General features: G+C 42.5%; 1 protein-coding gene across 1 annotated transcript in view; it reads right to left on the bottom strand.

The window, feature by feature from the left end:
• GPATCH8 (G-patch domain containing 8) overlaps window positions 1–14,703 on the bottom strand; it is a 100,808-nt gene that overhangs the window by 71,480 nt on the left and 14,625 nt on the right. The window lies entirely within an intron of this gene.

Below are 14,703 nucleotides of genomic sequence, written 5' to 3'. Positions count from 1 at the left end.
TGATTGCTACAAGATTCTTCATTCCCATACTTGCTAACTCTTGTTCAAAGGCTTAAGATTTTTCCAAGTCTGCATACTGAAAATTGAAGAAAAACAAATTTCTATTTCATTTCAGCGTATATTTTTATTCATGCCTATTCACAGTCACCCTATGAGCTAGGTTTCAACAAGATGACACCTACTCATTTAGTTACAAAACTGGAAGAGCGGGGTGGAAGAGAATGGAAGATGTCTCTTAGTTCATGACACTAGCCTGCTACAACAGATACACACAGAGTTTGTTTTTGCTTAGGTTCTACTTAAACATGCAATGGTACATGAACCACTGGAAAATATATTCCTAATGTGAAGTTCTCAACAGTACTCAACTTCTAAACTGTCATGCCAAATTTTACTTTCAATATACTTTATCCTGAATTTAAAGTACTTCAGCAATTATGCTTAGTCTTGCATGTGATGAAGCTGGCTCATAACTACAAATGATCATGGCACAACAATCCACTCAGATAAAGGTGTCTCAGCACATACTGCTTTTGTACATGCATTTACACCTAAATGTAACTTATTTAAAGTAACTAGCATTCCAATATGCCAATGAGTGACCAAGAATTTGAACTGTGATTTGAAGACTGCCACCTTCCTTTGGAAGTCAGGCTAACATTCAGAGGCATCAGAGGCTTGAGACAGCTGGGGTGGGGGGAGAAAGGATAGAAAGAGCAAGACTATTAAACTCCTAGTCTAAGTACTGACCATGTTATTAGCATATGGCATGGCTTACTGGTTAACATAATTTCAATAATTATTCACCAGTTGTTTTTAATAATAACTGCCCTCCTCTATGCCTCCAGAGTACAATTACTACATGAATCTCCTTTGGGTATGGCAGTTGAAACTGAGGGAGAATCAAGTCTCCAGGCAGCTGACATCCACCAGAAAAGGAGAGCTGATATGCACTTCCAGAAAAGCATTATCCTTACTCAACATTTGACTGGGGGAAGAAAAAAGAGTGAACTGTGAGAGCACTCTTTTGGAGCACTTTTTGTTCTACAGAGCTGAGAAGGGGCCCTAGCTCAGTGACAAGTACATGGTTTGAAAGTAGAAAATACAGGTTTGATCCCCACTATTCCTTCAGGTAGTACTGAGAATTCAGAGTCTTGCAGTCTTACTGCCAGACAGTTTAGACAATAGATGTTAAATGATCGGACTCATTAGGAAGAAATTTCATATGTTTATATGCCAGCTAGTCTTTACCACCATTTTGAAGATTTATCCTCCAAAAGCATTTAACGTCTCTCATTTACCATATTGAGTTCACATGTATATGACTGGTCTTATTAATGGGAAACTTAGTCCAGAGCTCAAACAACATTTTTTAGTATTGTTTTAATTAGTATTGGTTTTATCTATAAGCTGCCTTGAGTATCTGCCTCACAGATGAGCCCTCATCCTCCTTCAAGCTTTAAAACGTTGTTGGCTCTTAAAGGGTAGATGAAAGGCAGTGGTCGTCTCACGCAGACATCATCAGGAATTCAGATTTAATACAGACTGTTTCTCTTTACCAGACCCTGAAGGGCAGCTGCTACCAGCATGACAGAAACAGATCAATAATGGTAGTATGCCCACCCCACCTCCCTTTCTGTTATGAAAGAACAGGATCAAGGAGAGTACTTGGGGCAAGCAAAGGCAGGGGTGACTAGCCACTCAATAAGACCAAACAAGTATTTCAAGACTTCAAACTTTTCTGACTGGGATAGACAAATAGATATTTTATGGTGTAGCTAATACCTAGGCCATATAGCTCTACATGCAAGGTTTGTAACCCTCCAGGAATCTGCATCACTCTCCAGGTGATCCAAGCAATTCTGGAGATTTTAACACAGCCTCCAGCAATTTCCAATATTACATTAGACAGAAAAAAACACCTCCAGGATTCAGAATAGCTTCAGCCAGAGCTGGCAACCCTATACACACTAGATCATGATTCAAGCAGCTGCCTCTACATTTCTGTTCAGGTCACGCATAAAGTTGCCCTCTGTCAGTAGCCAAGCCCCACTAGTTCCCAAAGTCTTAAGAGGACAACTAGCTTATTGTTTTTCTCAATGTGAAGAAGGCATGCAAATTAATGTCCTCATCCAGAAAGGAAGCAAGGCCCACATGGCACTGATCAGGTGGCTGTGTTTAAGAAAAGTTTGTTGAGCATTACAAAACCATGGAAACACTTGAGCAACACATGTTTTAAGTATAGGAACATTGCAAGACACACACACACACACACACACACACACACACAGTGGAGGGTCTCTCTTCTCAGCAGGTACCTATGAAAACAGACTCTGTGTCCAATCAGTTTTCCTGAGTAAGGAAAACTAATGCATCTCTTATGATAAAGTGCTGATTTGACCTCAAGGAGTTTTACCATTCTGGTCATTCCACAGTTCCTGCAACTGTATTTTCAAATGTAAGCAATATCGTAGACATGCTGAATGCAATTTTAGCTATCAAAGGAACACACTGAACCAACCCTCAAATGGTTATAAAAGACATTATCAAGTCAGCAGAACAGCTAGAATCAACAAATGAAATCATTCTTGCTTTTGACTGAGTTATATCTGAAAAGACAGACAGGCAAATTCAAAGTCTCCCAAAAAGACTGCTCTTACTGCACAAAATCTGCATACGTACAAAAGAGGGGGCCTGTGAAACTTGAATAATGGAAGCTAAGTGCTACCCCAAGAAACCGGTGCAGATGTTTACAGCAATTCTTGTGTGCTTCCCAAGAACAGGTCTCAAGTTGTCAGGTGCTTTTCACCCTAGTCTGAAACAAAGCATCAGCAGAGGCCATAGGGTGGCGGTTCTCCAACTCCCAGGGAGGTTGAGAACCACTGTAAGTGTGTGCGGGGTGGTGGGGAGGCAGTGGGGGCAGGGGAAAGGCAACGACGCAATCTCCAGGATTGCATTGCTAAGGGGGGGGCGCAGCGGCTGGCATGTACCCTCCACAGTGCTCCCCAGCCTTCAGAAAATGAAGGTGGAGCTATTGCGCCCCACCTCTGGTTTGCTATCGCACACTGGAAGTGGGGCACAATCGCTCCACTTTCAAATTCTAAAGCTCGGGGAGCCCTGCGGAGTGTTCTGCAGGACTCCCTGCACCCTCAGGAGGCTGTTGCAGGAACTGGTAAGCACATGCCAGCCCCTGCAATCCCCCTTAGTGATGCAATCCTGGGGATTGCATCATTGCCTCCCCCCCCCCGCTCCTGACCCTTAAGGGTGCAGAGTCCAGAGCCCTCAGGCTGGGGCACTGCAATACCCCAGTCTGAGAACCACTGCTGTAGGGGATGGGGGGGGGAGGATAAAAACAACAACTCACCAATCTCTGTTGAATATTCACTCAACTGGAGTATACTAAGTGGAGGTTTCCAACTAAGGCTGCTGCAATGTTTTTAACAAGACAATGTCAAGATCCTAAAAAAATCATAACTTTTTAAGAGAACATTCAGTAAGTGACTTCCTGCCATGGCTGGACAAATATTTCACAATCCTAAACACAAGTGTCAAACTGCAGGGAATCTGAACAACCCGGAATGTTTCCAACCCATTTTCTCAAGAATAGATTAACTTAATAGAAAATGTTTCGGCAGTATTGCATCTCATTGTTTCAGCACATCCTGCAATAAGTGTGCAAAATCAAATATATGGCTCATCTTATCAGAACCTTTATTGGAATATATACACAAACAATTAAAAAATACAAGTTACAACAATTAAACATTTAATGAGCTCCCAATACCCCATGTCTTGATCTTGTCTTGTCTTCTTCACTATTAGTTTGAGAAAAGCAGTTACCTTTTCCACAAACCCAGGGTCACTAACTGACAAAATATATCTCAATATCTCGCACCCCAAATGTACGTTCTTTTTCGGTAACACCAGATATAAAAACTTCATGCAGGCTTCTGAATAAAATGGGCAATACAGAATCATGTGGGCAAGCAACTTCACTCTGCCTAGTGCACACAAATAGCACCTGTCACTGTAAGGAATCCCCCTGAACCTTCCATATGTCACTGCCGAAGGTATAACATTACATCTGGTAAGCAAGAAGGCCCTTCAGTTTTGTGGACACTCAAACAATTAGAGCAGTCATTTTCAAGCTTTTTCAGATCACGGCACACTGACAAGGCACTAAAATTGTCAAGGTACACTACCAGTTTTTTACTTACATTAAATTACTACATTACAGTTAATCTTGAATTAATAAAATTAATACAATTAAATCATTACATGACAAAAAAATTGACAAGAAGCATAGAGAGGGAAGTATATGTGGTTTCTGAAAAGGAGGAAAAATTCTGTGTTCAAATTCTTATCAAAAGTGCCAGAAAGTGTTGGCAAGGACAGGGCAGGTTGATCACATAGTCGAGAATGTGGGTGAGGGACAGTGAGGAGACATGATTGAAAGAAGTGCAGGATTAAACTGGGGGTGGGGGGGGGAGAGAGAGAGAGAATGTCCGGCAGTGATTCTGCATCTTTGGAAGGTGCTGACAAGTGAAGGGAGGGACACGAAGAGAGTTGCTAACTGTGATTGTGAGATTGGAGAGGAAATATTCCTGGAGAAGGGGGTGGGGTGGGAGAGAAGAGGAGAGAGAAGTGCCAATTGCCTCCTTGTGTATTTGAGAAAAAAGAGTGCAACCAAAAGCCCAATCCTATGCATGCCTGCTCAGAGGTAAGCCCCGTTATAGTCAATTACTTCCAGGAAAGTGTAGATAGGATTGTGGCCCAGCACCCTTCCTCTAAAAGCCCCAAAGTGCAGGGAGGGTCGCTTTGGGGAGTTGCAGGCAAACTGGCAAGGAAAAGGGACTTTCAGGGACCCTGAAACCTTAGGTTGGGGGCCTCAGCAGACTCGCTCGCTATGTGCCTGCTTCTGGCTCCCTCTTCTCACTCACTCCGAAGCTCCCACCTCCTGGCTCCTCCAGGCTTCTCTTGTTGGCCAATCAGCATGCAGACAGGCAATAACCTTCTTAGTGCCCAACCCTATGCATGTCTACTCAGAAGTAAGCCCCATAGTAGCCAACGGGGCTTACTCCCAAGAAAGTGAGGATCAGGTTGCAGCCTGAGTCGTGCTCAGTAGCAAGAGCAAGCTCCAAGCAGACTCTTCAGCTGCTTCAGTGTGACCAGCCCCTTCCCTGGCTGCTCCCTTGCTTGTGCTGCCTGCCACAGGAGGCTCAAAGCAGCCGCTTCTCCCGCATGCGGGCATGCAGCTGCTTCCTGCCTCCTCTGATCCTGCGGCACACCTGAGGCAGCCTCACGGCACACCAGTGTGCCACATCACAGCGGTTGAAAACCACCAAATTAAAGATACACAGCAGGCTGACCTGTTGTCAATGGGATCTAAAGGTTCAGGTTCTGCAGGCAAGTCTTGTTCGCCATGCTTAGCAGTCCCTGAAGGTGGATATCCAGGAACCTACACTTAATAACTCAGTAGGCCTATAGTTGGGGCAACATACCCAAAGAATCAACTTCAGTACCTACCAAACTGATTTTCTTTACAAGGATAGGGGTACCTACTAGAAGGTATGAATCCTCCAAAAGTTGATAGAGTAAACTGCTCTGGTCCCTGTCATAATAGACTCTCAGACAAAGTTTGATTGTTCTCAATCATGCCCATGTCTCTATCAAAAACTGGCCAATTTCAAGACACAAGGTGGCAAAGAGCACACATCTAGGGAGGTCTAAGATTTTCCTCAAAAATGTTGCTTGTATCTGTTCTACTGCGTAGTTCAGTGCACTTATCATATGGGAACACCACAAGGAATTTTCTGTGTAATTTTTGCATTGAACACTCTATGGACCACATGAATTGCCTATGGTGAAAAAGAAACGGATGATGGCTTGCACTGTTATTTTAGCAGCATTTAATACCATATTTTGGTGCTAAATCCAAGAGTGAGAATAAGAAAAATATATGCCTGAATATCTAAAATGTTTAACTTGTTCTATAATATGACCTTTAAATTTTCAAATAAACGGTTTCCAGATTTTAGCAAAAACCACAATCTTAGATTTTCCATAATTCAACTGGAAAGCTCACCTTGTCTTAGTACCACCCCCTCCGATGCACAAATTTGAACCAACAAAGATAATAAGGTTTTAATCTGCAACCCAATCCCTGGAATTTGAAAGGTCTGATAATGCAAAGACATCAGAGCAACTTTATGTGACCGAAAAGAGCTGAGAAGCAAAGAGCATGGCAACTGCTTCTTTTCTATATTAAAATTTGGAAAGCTCTTTCAGCAAGTATATTACTTCCCATGCAGCTTACAAAGAATAATTGGAGTCTGACAAGCTGAAATGCCACTAAAATCTCAAAATAAATAAAAAATGTTTCTACAGCCTCTTCAAAGAAAGGCCACCTTATTTTTCATTTGTCTGCTTCGATCACATGAGCACACCACATTAGTTGCACATATTCTCTAATAATGTAAGAGAAGAAGAAAAACTGTAGCAGCACTGCTATGCTTGATTCTTCAGTAGTCAAGTACTCTGCTCATTTAGAACCAACACAGCACTGCAGAAAGTACTGGCCAGGATCCAAAGACCCATGAAACCAATACCAAGAGACCAAAGGAATTTTACACTGGTTTTTCTGGAACAATAGTGCATGGCAAATAGTTCAAATACCTGTAGTTCAAATAGTTTCAAAGGTAGTTTGTGATCTGGCATGGGGGTCAACTGCTCGAAAGAAATAAAGTGCAAAAATTCAATTGGACTAAGTAAATCTGTGCATAGATTCTGAATTCTGGCAACTTACAACATATGACTGAAATCCTCCTGGAAGACACCAGTCTGTGAAACGGATATAGTCAGCTTTGCTGAATGCCACAGCTGGCAACCCTCCTTTTAGATAACTCTATGTACCATAATTAGATTTCAAAGGTACTTCAGAATTTAAGGATTTCAGTTCAACAACAAAAGCAATCCATCAAACTGCAAGAGTTTCAAATGAATACTTAAAACCCCTATTTCAATTTGTATTTATTTAGGAGCTCCTAATAATTTACCTTTTGCATACACTGACTAGTTAAATTGGAAAATGATGCAGAGCTTCATCCATAAGGACAGAATTTTAGAATTCTAATTAAACAGTAGAAAAATCAATGAGATTTTTGTGTGTCTGCCGCAACATGGAAACATGCATAGCTGATCCATACAGGTCCTGATTTGGGGGAGGGGGGAGAACACAATGTTGCCAGACGCACTAGGAAACATCCCTAATCTGAAGAAACAGCTCTTTATTTCACTGTATCACATCTTCAATGCCGCTTATCTCAGTACAACGCATACTGTATTGTATTTATACAGGACAGAAACTGCCCAGAACAAGTAATGTAGTCTCCAAATTGACAAGCAGTTGTCACAAAACAAAAAGAATCAAATCAGAACCCTCAGAAAGTTCCAATCCCACAAGAACCTCCAGAAATTAAACAAAAATTAAATTAATTTACAGAAATACACAATTCAATTCTGCATTCATGAGGTAGGCAAGAAGCAAGAGACCAGAATTCCACTGTAAAAACACAGTCTCTGTGAAAAGTAACATAGTTTCTCACAAGATAACAACCTAGTGAATAGAGCAAATCAAATAGGACTCAGTCTCATGAACATAGGTAATTCTGATTATATTCAGAGCACTTTGCTATGTTATTTTATGGGATTACAGAGAAGGTATACCAGAGCTTCTCAAACCGGGGTATCACAACGCCCCAGCCTGAGGGCCTTGGACGCTTTCCCATTAAGGGGCAGGGGTAAGGGGAGGCAGCCCCTTAAGGGGTGGACTAAGGGGGCTGCAGGGACCTGCATTCACTTACCAGTCCCTGCTTCAGCCTCCCAGGGGTGCAGAGAGCACTGTGCAACCCTCCCCAGGGCTCCCCAGTCTTCAAAAAGTGAAAGCGGAGCGATCATGCTACACTTCCAGTTTTGTGGAGTTGGGACGCCGCTCTCCTTTCACTTTATGAAAGTTGGGGAGCCCTGCGGAGGGTTGCACAGGGCTCCCCACACCCCTGGGAGGCTACAGCAGGGACTGGTAAATAAATGGCAGTCCCTGCAGCCCCCTTAGCGATGCAAACCTGGGGACTGTGTTGCTGCCTTCCCTGCAAGGACTTACTGTGGTCCTCAAACACCCTGAGAGTTTGAGAACCGCAGAGTTATACAATTATGTTGTTTTTGTGTAATCCTAACACACATATCAATGATTCAGGCATGCCTCCATATCTGTGGGGTTCTGTTATGGAACCCCACCCCAAAGTTAAGTGAAACCATGGGTATGGGCAAATACCTCTCCCCCCCACCCTCGAGGCAAGGGGAGCTGAGCTCCCCTCACCTCTGGAGGGTCCTCTGAGACTGGCAAAGGCCACAGATGTCTGTCCACAGCTTCTGCCGGGCTCAGATTGAGCCCTAGAGGTTAAAAAAGTCATCCAGTTTTGTGGAGAAACCAGAAGTGACCTTTTTTACCTCTAGGGTTCAGTCTGAGCCTGGCAGAGGCTGTGGACATCCGTCTGTGGCCTCTGCTGCGCTCAGAGGACCCTTTGGAGGGGACACATGTGGGGGGTGTGAGGGGTCCCGCGGACCCAATCTGTGGATACAGGGGCTCGTTGGCTGTGTTATAAGGTGGACCTTTCCTCTCCTTTTTTGGGGTCTATTAAGGCAAATTCTTTCCTTTGAATCAGTCTGTTATCTGAGATATTTATATTGCTACAAAGGCCTGGAACAGTCTCTTCCGTTCCAAGCAAAAAAAGGATATAACTGGACAATGCAACCTTTCAATTCACACTTTACATGTCACCATGTTGCTGTGGTGAACAAAAAGTGTAATATGGAAATATTACTTAAAGTTCACTTTAAACCTATCTTACCATGATCCTTCCAATTTGTTTCTAGTAGGGTGGACAACTCTGCCACACCTTTGCATTGAGTTTATCAGAGCATTCAGTCCTTCTCAATGCAGAACCAAATCTGCTCTCAAGAAAGCTTACTGTTCTTTCTCAGCATAAGGCAGAGCTCTGGGCTTCCCTCGTTTCAATCAGAGGTCTGCTCAGAATAATTCACACAGAAATACATGAAACTTTCTCCAATGACAGGCCCTCAATGATACACCCCAAAATGTTTTATTTGCATGTGAAAGAGTGAAGTGTGCCTCCAACTTTAATTCTGACAATTGGGGCATACTTCTGAGTTTATGAAACTCTGCTACACTGTACATATAATTTGCAATATTTCTAAGTTGCAAGCAAGGGCATAGAGTACAGCACAAAAAAGATACACCAAATACTGTATTTATACACTCCACATCAGGCATACTAGATTGGTAAAGTGGACCACCACTTGACAGCAAAAAACAAATAAGCTTAACCAAGCCTTAGAGTACATTTCCTGATGGGGTGTATTTTACCTTACCCATGTCTTGCTGGGGACCAAAGGTGTGTCTAGTTATATGCCCTATAACTCTGAAGAACCTGCTCATTCAGAAGATGAAGACTTCAATGCAGAAAGAACCTTTTCTATGTATGAATCCAAAGAGACAAAATTTAGCCTACCACCTCAGGTCAGAACCATGCGTACGCAGGATATGCCTCAAAGTCTATTTTCTAACAGTCTGTAGCACATCATCAAACTCACCCTCAGCTGTACTAAGTTTGCTTTCACTTCTGCTCTGATTCAAAAGGGCATCAGTCTGTTTCAATCAGCAGAGACAGATCCACATTACTGTATTTTTATATTTTCAAAGGGAACATTGTCATTTCTTCTGACTCAATAGGCCTTAGTGCCACTTGAAATCTGTTTTGCACCTAGTATGATCTAACCTAATTGAATCTGCCTAACACCTCCAATACCTCATCTTATTAGACAATTATAAAATTGCACATTTGAACGTTTTCCATCCTAGTCTAAAACAATCTTCTCTCCTCCAACAAAACTAGTTGGTTTATTTGTTTTTTTGCTTAAAGAGGTATGAGGAACTCCAAAGTTTACTCACCTCATTATGACATTTTAGTGTGTTTACATTTACAGTTAGCCACTTCACTAGGAAATACATTGCACTGGAGCCACATGCAATTGCTTTTCACTATAGGGGACCCTGCCCCTCATCCCAAGTGGGAAGTCTCTACATCATATGGCATGGGGGAAAACATTCTTTGGCCGGTCACCTAATTCAGGGATTGAGAACAGATGAGATGGACGTGTTAATACTGCTCACAGCACTATATTTAATCTCTCTCACAATCACAATTTTAAACTCTCAGCATAATCCTCCCTCTCCCCCTGACCGTCCCCCTCTAGATTAAGCATGCATAGCTATTTTAGTCCTCTGACTAAAGGACTAGAACTTTTGAGTCTAGACTTGTCTTCTAGACTGTTACTGCTCAATGTTCTTAAACTATAACATCCTGAAAGGAGCACAGATATTGTCTTACTATAGTGCTGAACAGTAATGATACCACTACTTCAGAGCACAATGCTCCTATTTATACAAAACAGAATGAGCCTTTCTGGAGCCACAGCACCACATGGTTAACTTGTTTAGCTTAAATACATGAAAGCCTTGGCTGTACAGCAATCTTCTATATGGAGCTTTTCAAGAAGAGATGTGAATGGTATTTCTCAGGGGCATTCCTCAGCCACACCATCTCCTAGCACAGGGAAAGAACCAGACTACACGATCCATTAGGTCTCTCACCCACCCATTCCCTACCACTTTCTACTTCTAAAGTATAGTCTAGGTATACAGCAGGAATTTTCAACCAGTGTATTGTGACACATTGGAGTGCTGCAGGAATATGGGGAAGGGTCATTTATTAGTGGGTCCATTGGGGGATGTGGGCACCCCCACAACCAGCATGATGTGCCTCGCCAATTGTAAAGAAAAAACAGATAGTGTGTCATGAGATGAAAAAGGTTGAAAATAGCTGGTATACAGTCTAGACATGCTGGGTTCAATGTAATATTAAAGGTTCAGTGTTACTAAGTCAAGTGTTAGGCTTGCATGTAAATGGTTGAAGCCAAAGATTTCCTTTTATGATTTCAAATAAACCAGAATTTGCCAGTTGTGAAAAGGTTCCAAGCTCTTAATATTATTTCTATCCTTCCATGTCTTGTGTATGATTTTCTTCCCAACAAGAACTGTTTTTTTACCCAGAAACAATCCAGGGCCTAAAGTTGTTACATTCCCAGAAGGGAGGAGGGAGAGGGAGTTGGACTTGAGAGAAGACTGTAACTCTGAGACCTGTCTACAACAGGGGTGCCAAACTCGTTTCATACCGAGGACCGAATAGCATTCATGATGCCTGCTGAGGGTCAGAAGTGATGTCATTAGGCAAGAACTGACATCATTAAACAGGTCATAACAAAAAAATAAGCACTTTTTCTTATTTAGGAATTCATTAGCTGCAAATGACAGAAAAGAAAATATGCAAATCTTGATCATATTTCAAGGTATAGGAGAGGGCTGCCCTTTCAGCAGTAACACCACAGCACTGCTCAGCAGATGAGAGCCTAAGGGCTGGGTAAAAAGCTTCTGCGGACTGCATCCCGCTCCCAGGCCTTATGTTTGACACCCCTGATCTACAAGAACTATAACTGCTATGCCTAGCAAGCAGAAGTGAAAGACAGAAACAAAAAGGGACACTGGAAAGAAAATGCATCTTCCACTTTCAACCTGTCTACAATAACCTGTTGTTGCTATACTGCTAACTGGCCAAAAAGGCACCTTTTAAAGTGGTGTCCTTTTATGTTTACTCCAACCTTAAACCCTGAAACCACCACACTCCTTAATGAATTCCTGAAAGCTCTGAGAAATTTTCCATTGCCATGTCCAGCAGTTCTGCCAAAGCTCTGACTTCCCGAATGGAAAAAAAAAAAAAAAAAACAGCCCTGGCAGTTGATGCAATTGGAGTCCAGTCAGCTCATTAGGTTCTGCTGCAATAAAACAGCAAAGACAATGGCTCAAATTGCAACTAGAGAAAGACATGAGATCAAGCAGGCTAGAGCAGTCATTTTCAACCACTATGCCATGGCATACTGGTGTGCCACAAATGGTCTGCAGGTGTGCCATGGGAGTTTGGGGGAGGGTCATTTAATAGTATGCCCATTGGGGGATGTGAGCCCCCACCAACAGCATGGTGCCAGTTGTCAAAAAACTGATGGTGTGCCTTGACAATCTTAATACCTTGCCAGTGTGCCGTGAGACAAAAAAGGTTGAAAAATCCCTGGGCTAGAGGCTGCAAGATACTTCGTTCACACCTGCTTTGACACGAAATCTATGTTTCCAGAATCAGGATGTGCACTTCAATTCCTCTTGGTCTGTTACTATAAGTACTCACAACTTGAGCAGCCTGAAATGGAGGATTTTTGGAAGACTGAGGTTGATCAACCTCCTGCATTCTTGCCTTTCCCAACTGATCATAAATAGGCAGATATAGGCATAAATAGAATGGGCAGTTGGATGGAAAAAAATGTTTCCTTGAGAAGGTGCATAATACCAGCAGTTTTAAGGAAAGTGCAACAAGACTTTTTTAAAATTTCATTTATTTATAATAATAAAAAAGGAAAGGAAAAACACAGTAAAAGAAAAAACCATAATCAAAGATTATTAAAAATGCAATGAATACATCTAATAATGTAGTACGGGCGAAGTTCAATGGTCTAATTACAGGTGAATGTCACTTAGCAACATTCCGACCAGCGACAGCCCACATATGTGATGGCTGCCATTAGTCCATGTTCACCCTCCCAGGCCTCCAATGCAGGGGGGAGCTGTGCTCTCCTCACCTCTGGAGGCTTTTCAGACCCTAACAGAGACAGTGTGTGTCTCCGTGCTGCCTCTGTGAAGCTCAGATTGGCTGTTTTGGTAAAAAACATGCAACTTCCAGTCTCTGAGGAAACCGGAAATGAAGTCTTTTCACCAGAAAACAGGCATTCTGAGCCTTGTAGAGGCAGCATGCATATGCCTTTATGTATCTAAATCTGTTGGCTGAGGAGATGGCTCATGAATGGGGAGGCCACACTCCCAAACTGGTCTTCACCAGTGATCCTCACAAAAAAAACCCTGCTAGGGAAGAGGACTAACCCCCTCCCCACCAGCTACATCCAAGGCCTTTAACAGCACTATCCCTGGCCCCAGGGCGAGAAAAACTCTCCCAGGCCCACTCCAGCTCATCCAAGAGGCTCATCAGGCACACAAGAGTTGTCATATCTCCACACCTTGAAACACAGACACTGGAGATAGCAGGCATGGCCAAATGTCACACTTGCCTTCATCACATCAAAGTACTAAGTAAGACCACCTTTGCAAAGTGTTTTGAAATTTCAGCTATTTACAAAATGTTGCCGCTAGGATCTCGACAAGGCCTAGAACTGTACAACTCCTAGTACTGTACAATCTGCACTGACTTCCAGTCTGTTCAAGCCTAAATAATTAAAAGCCTTAAATTACTTGCAGCAATATTTGAATAATATTGAATATTTGCCTTCTCTCGAAGGATTCTATTCACTCAGGTCTTTTACAGAGGATCTGTTCCAAAATAGGTGGGATCACTGAGTATACAGAACAGGGTCTTTTGGGTTGTGACACACGGATTGTGAAGCTCCAGAAGCCTATTTGGCTCCCTTGATATTTTGGCAACTTAAGACTATGTTGTTGGGAAACTATTGTCCTATTTTTAATGGAATGCCATTGTTTAACACATTTAAGTACCAAGTTAGAATTACAATATTAAAAGTGGCTCAGAAAATTAGAGATACAACAATAAGCTAAAGACAACAAACAGCAGCCAGAATACTGGTTCTCTTTTTTGTGTTGACATTGTAAACTCTTTAATCAGTTAAGAAAAAATTGTTTTACTGTTTTAGATTTTGTTTTTAGCTTCCTTCTGTGGGGTACTCTGTGAAAACAAATGCTGGACATAAATTTTAAATAAATATTTGCTCTATTAATATTTGCTATGAGCTCTAAGAAGAAAAGGGAAGATCTGCAATCAGAACCACTGAACAGGGAATATAGCCTTATACACATATTGTCTGGCCACATCTGCAATCTCTGTTTGAGAAACAGTGTCCTAACATATGGTTGGCATTCTTAACAGAGCGGGGCTACTGCTGAGAACCTGCCAGTTTCTCAGGCAATAGGACACTATCTCTAGCGTGTATACACAAGGTGAAGCAAGAACAACTGCCCTAGGACAGTGCTTCTGAATCTTTGCCATGACTCACTCTGTTAGCTCCAGCAGCTATGTTGCACCCCAAAATGCCTTGAGGTTTCTAGGAAGCACCAGCAAACAATCCACTGTGCTGGCCATGCTGTGCCGCAGAATGCCTTGTAGCTCCACAGCCAGCAACAGCCTGCAGCCCACCAAAATCCAGGTGGGTTCTCTGAGAACTGTGGGTTCTTAAACCCATAGTTTGAGAACCACTGTCCTAGAATGTTCCAGTATTAACCTAGGAATGTGGTTTTCCTTGACCTGGCAATATTGCCCTCCACAAAAATCAATGCCCTATGTGGGGGAGGGGAACGACCCATGCCCAACATGTCACATTCACACTTGCGCAGCATTTGTTTTGTTTCCCTGCTTGATCACTTACAGAGAGGCTTAACACATTGAGGAAGAGAGTTACCAAGACATAATAGGAAAATGCCTTCATCTGAAACAGACAATT

Source organism: Tiliqua scincoides, chromosome 5 (genome assembly GCF_035046505.1).
Source record: "Tiliqua scincoides isolate rTilSci1 chromosome 5, rTilSci1.hap2, whole genome shotgun sequence".
Taxonomy (NCBI): domain Eukaryota; kingdom Metazoa; phylum Chordata; class Lepidosauria; order Squamata; family Scincidae; genus Tiliqua; species Tiliqua scincoides.
The sequence above is the reverse complement of the archived record's forward strand: the minus strand, read 5'-3'. Positions and strand labels throughout refer to the sequence as shown.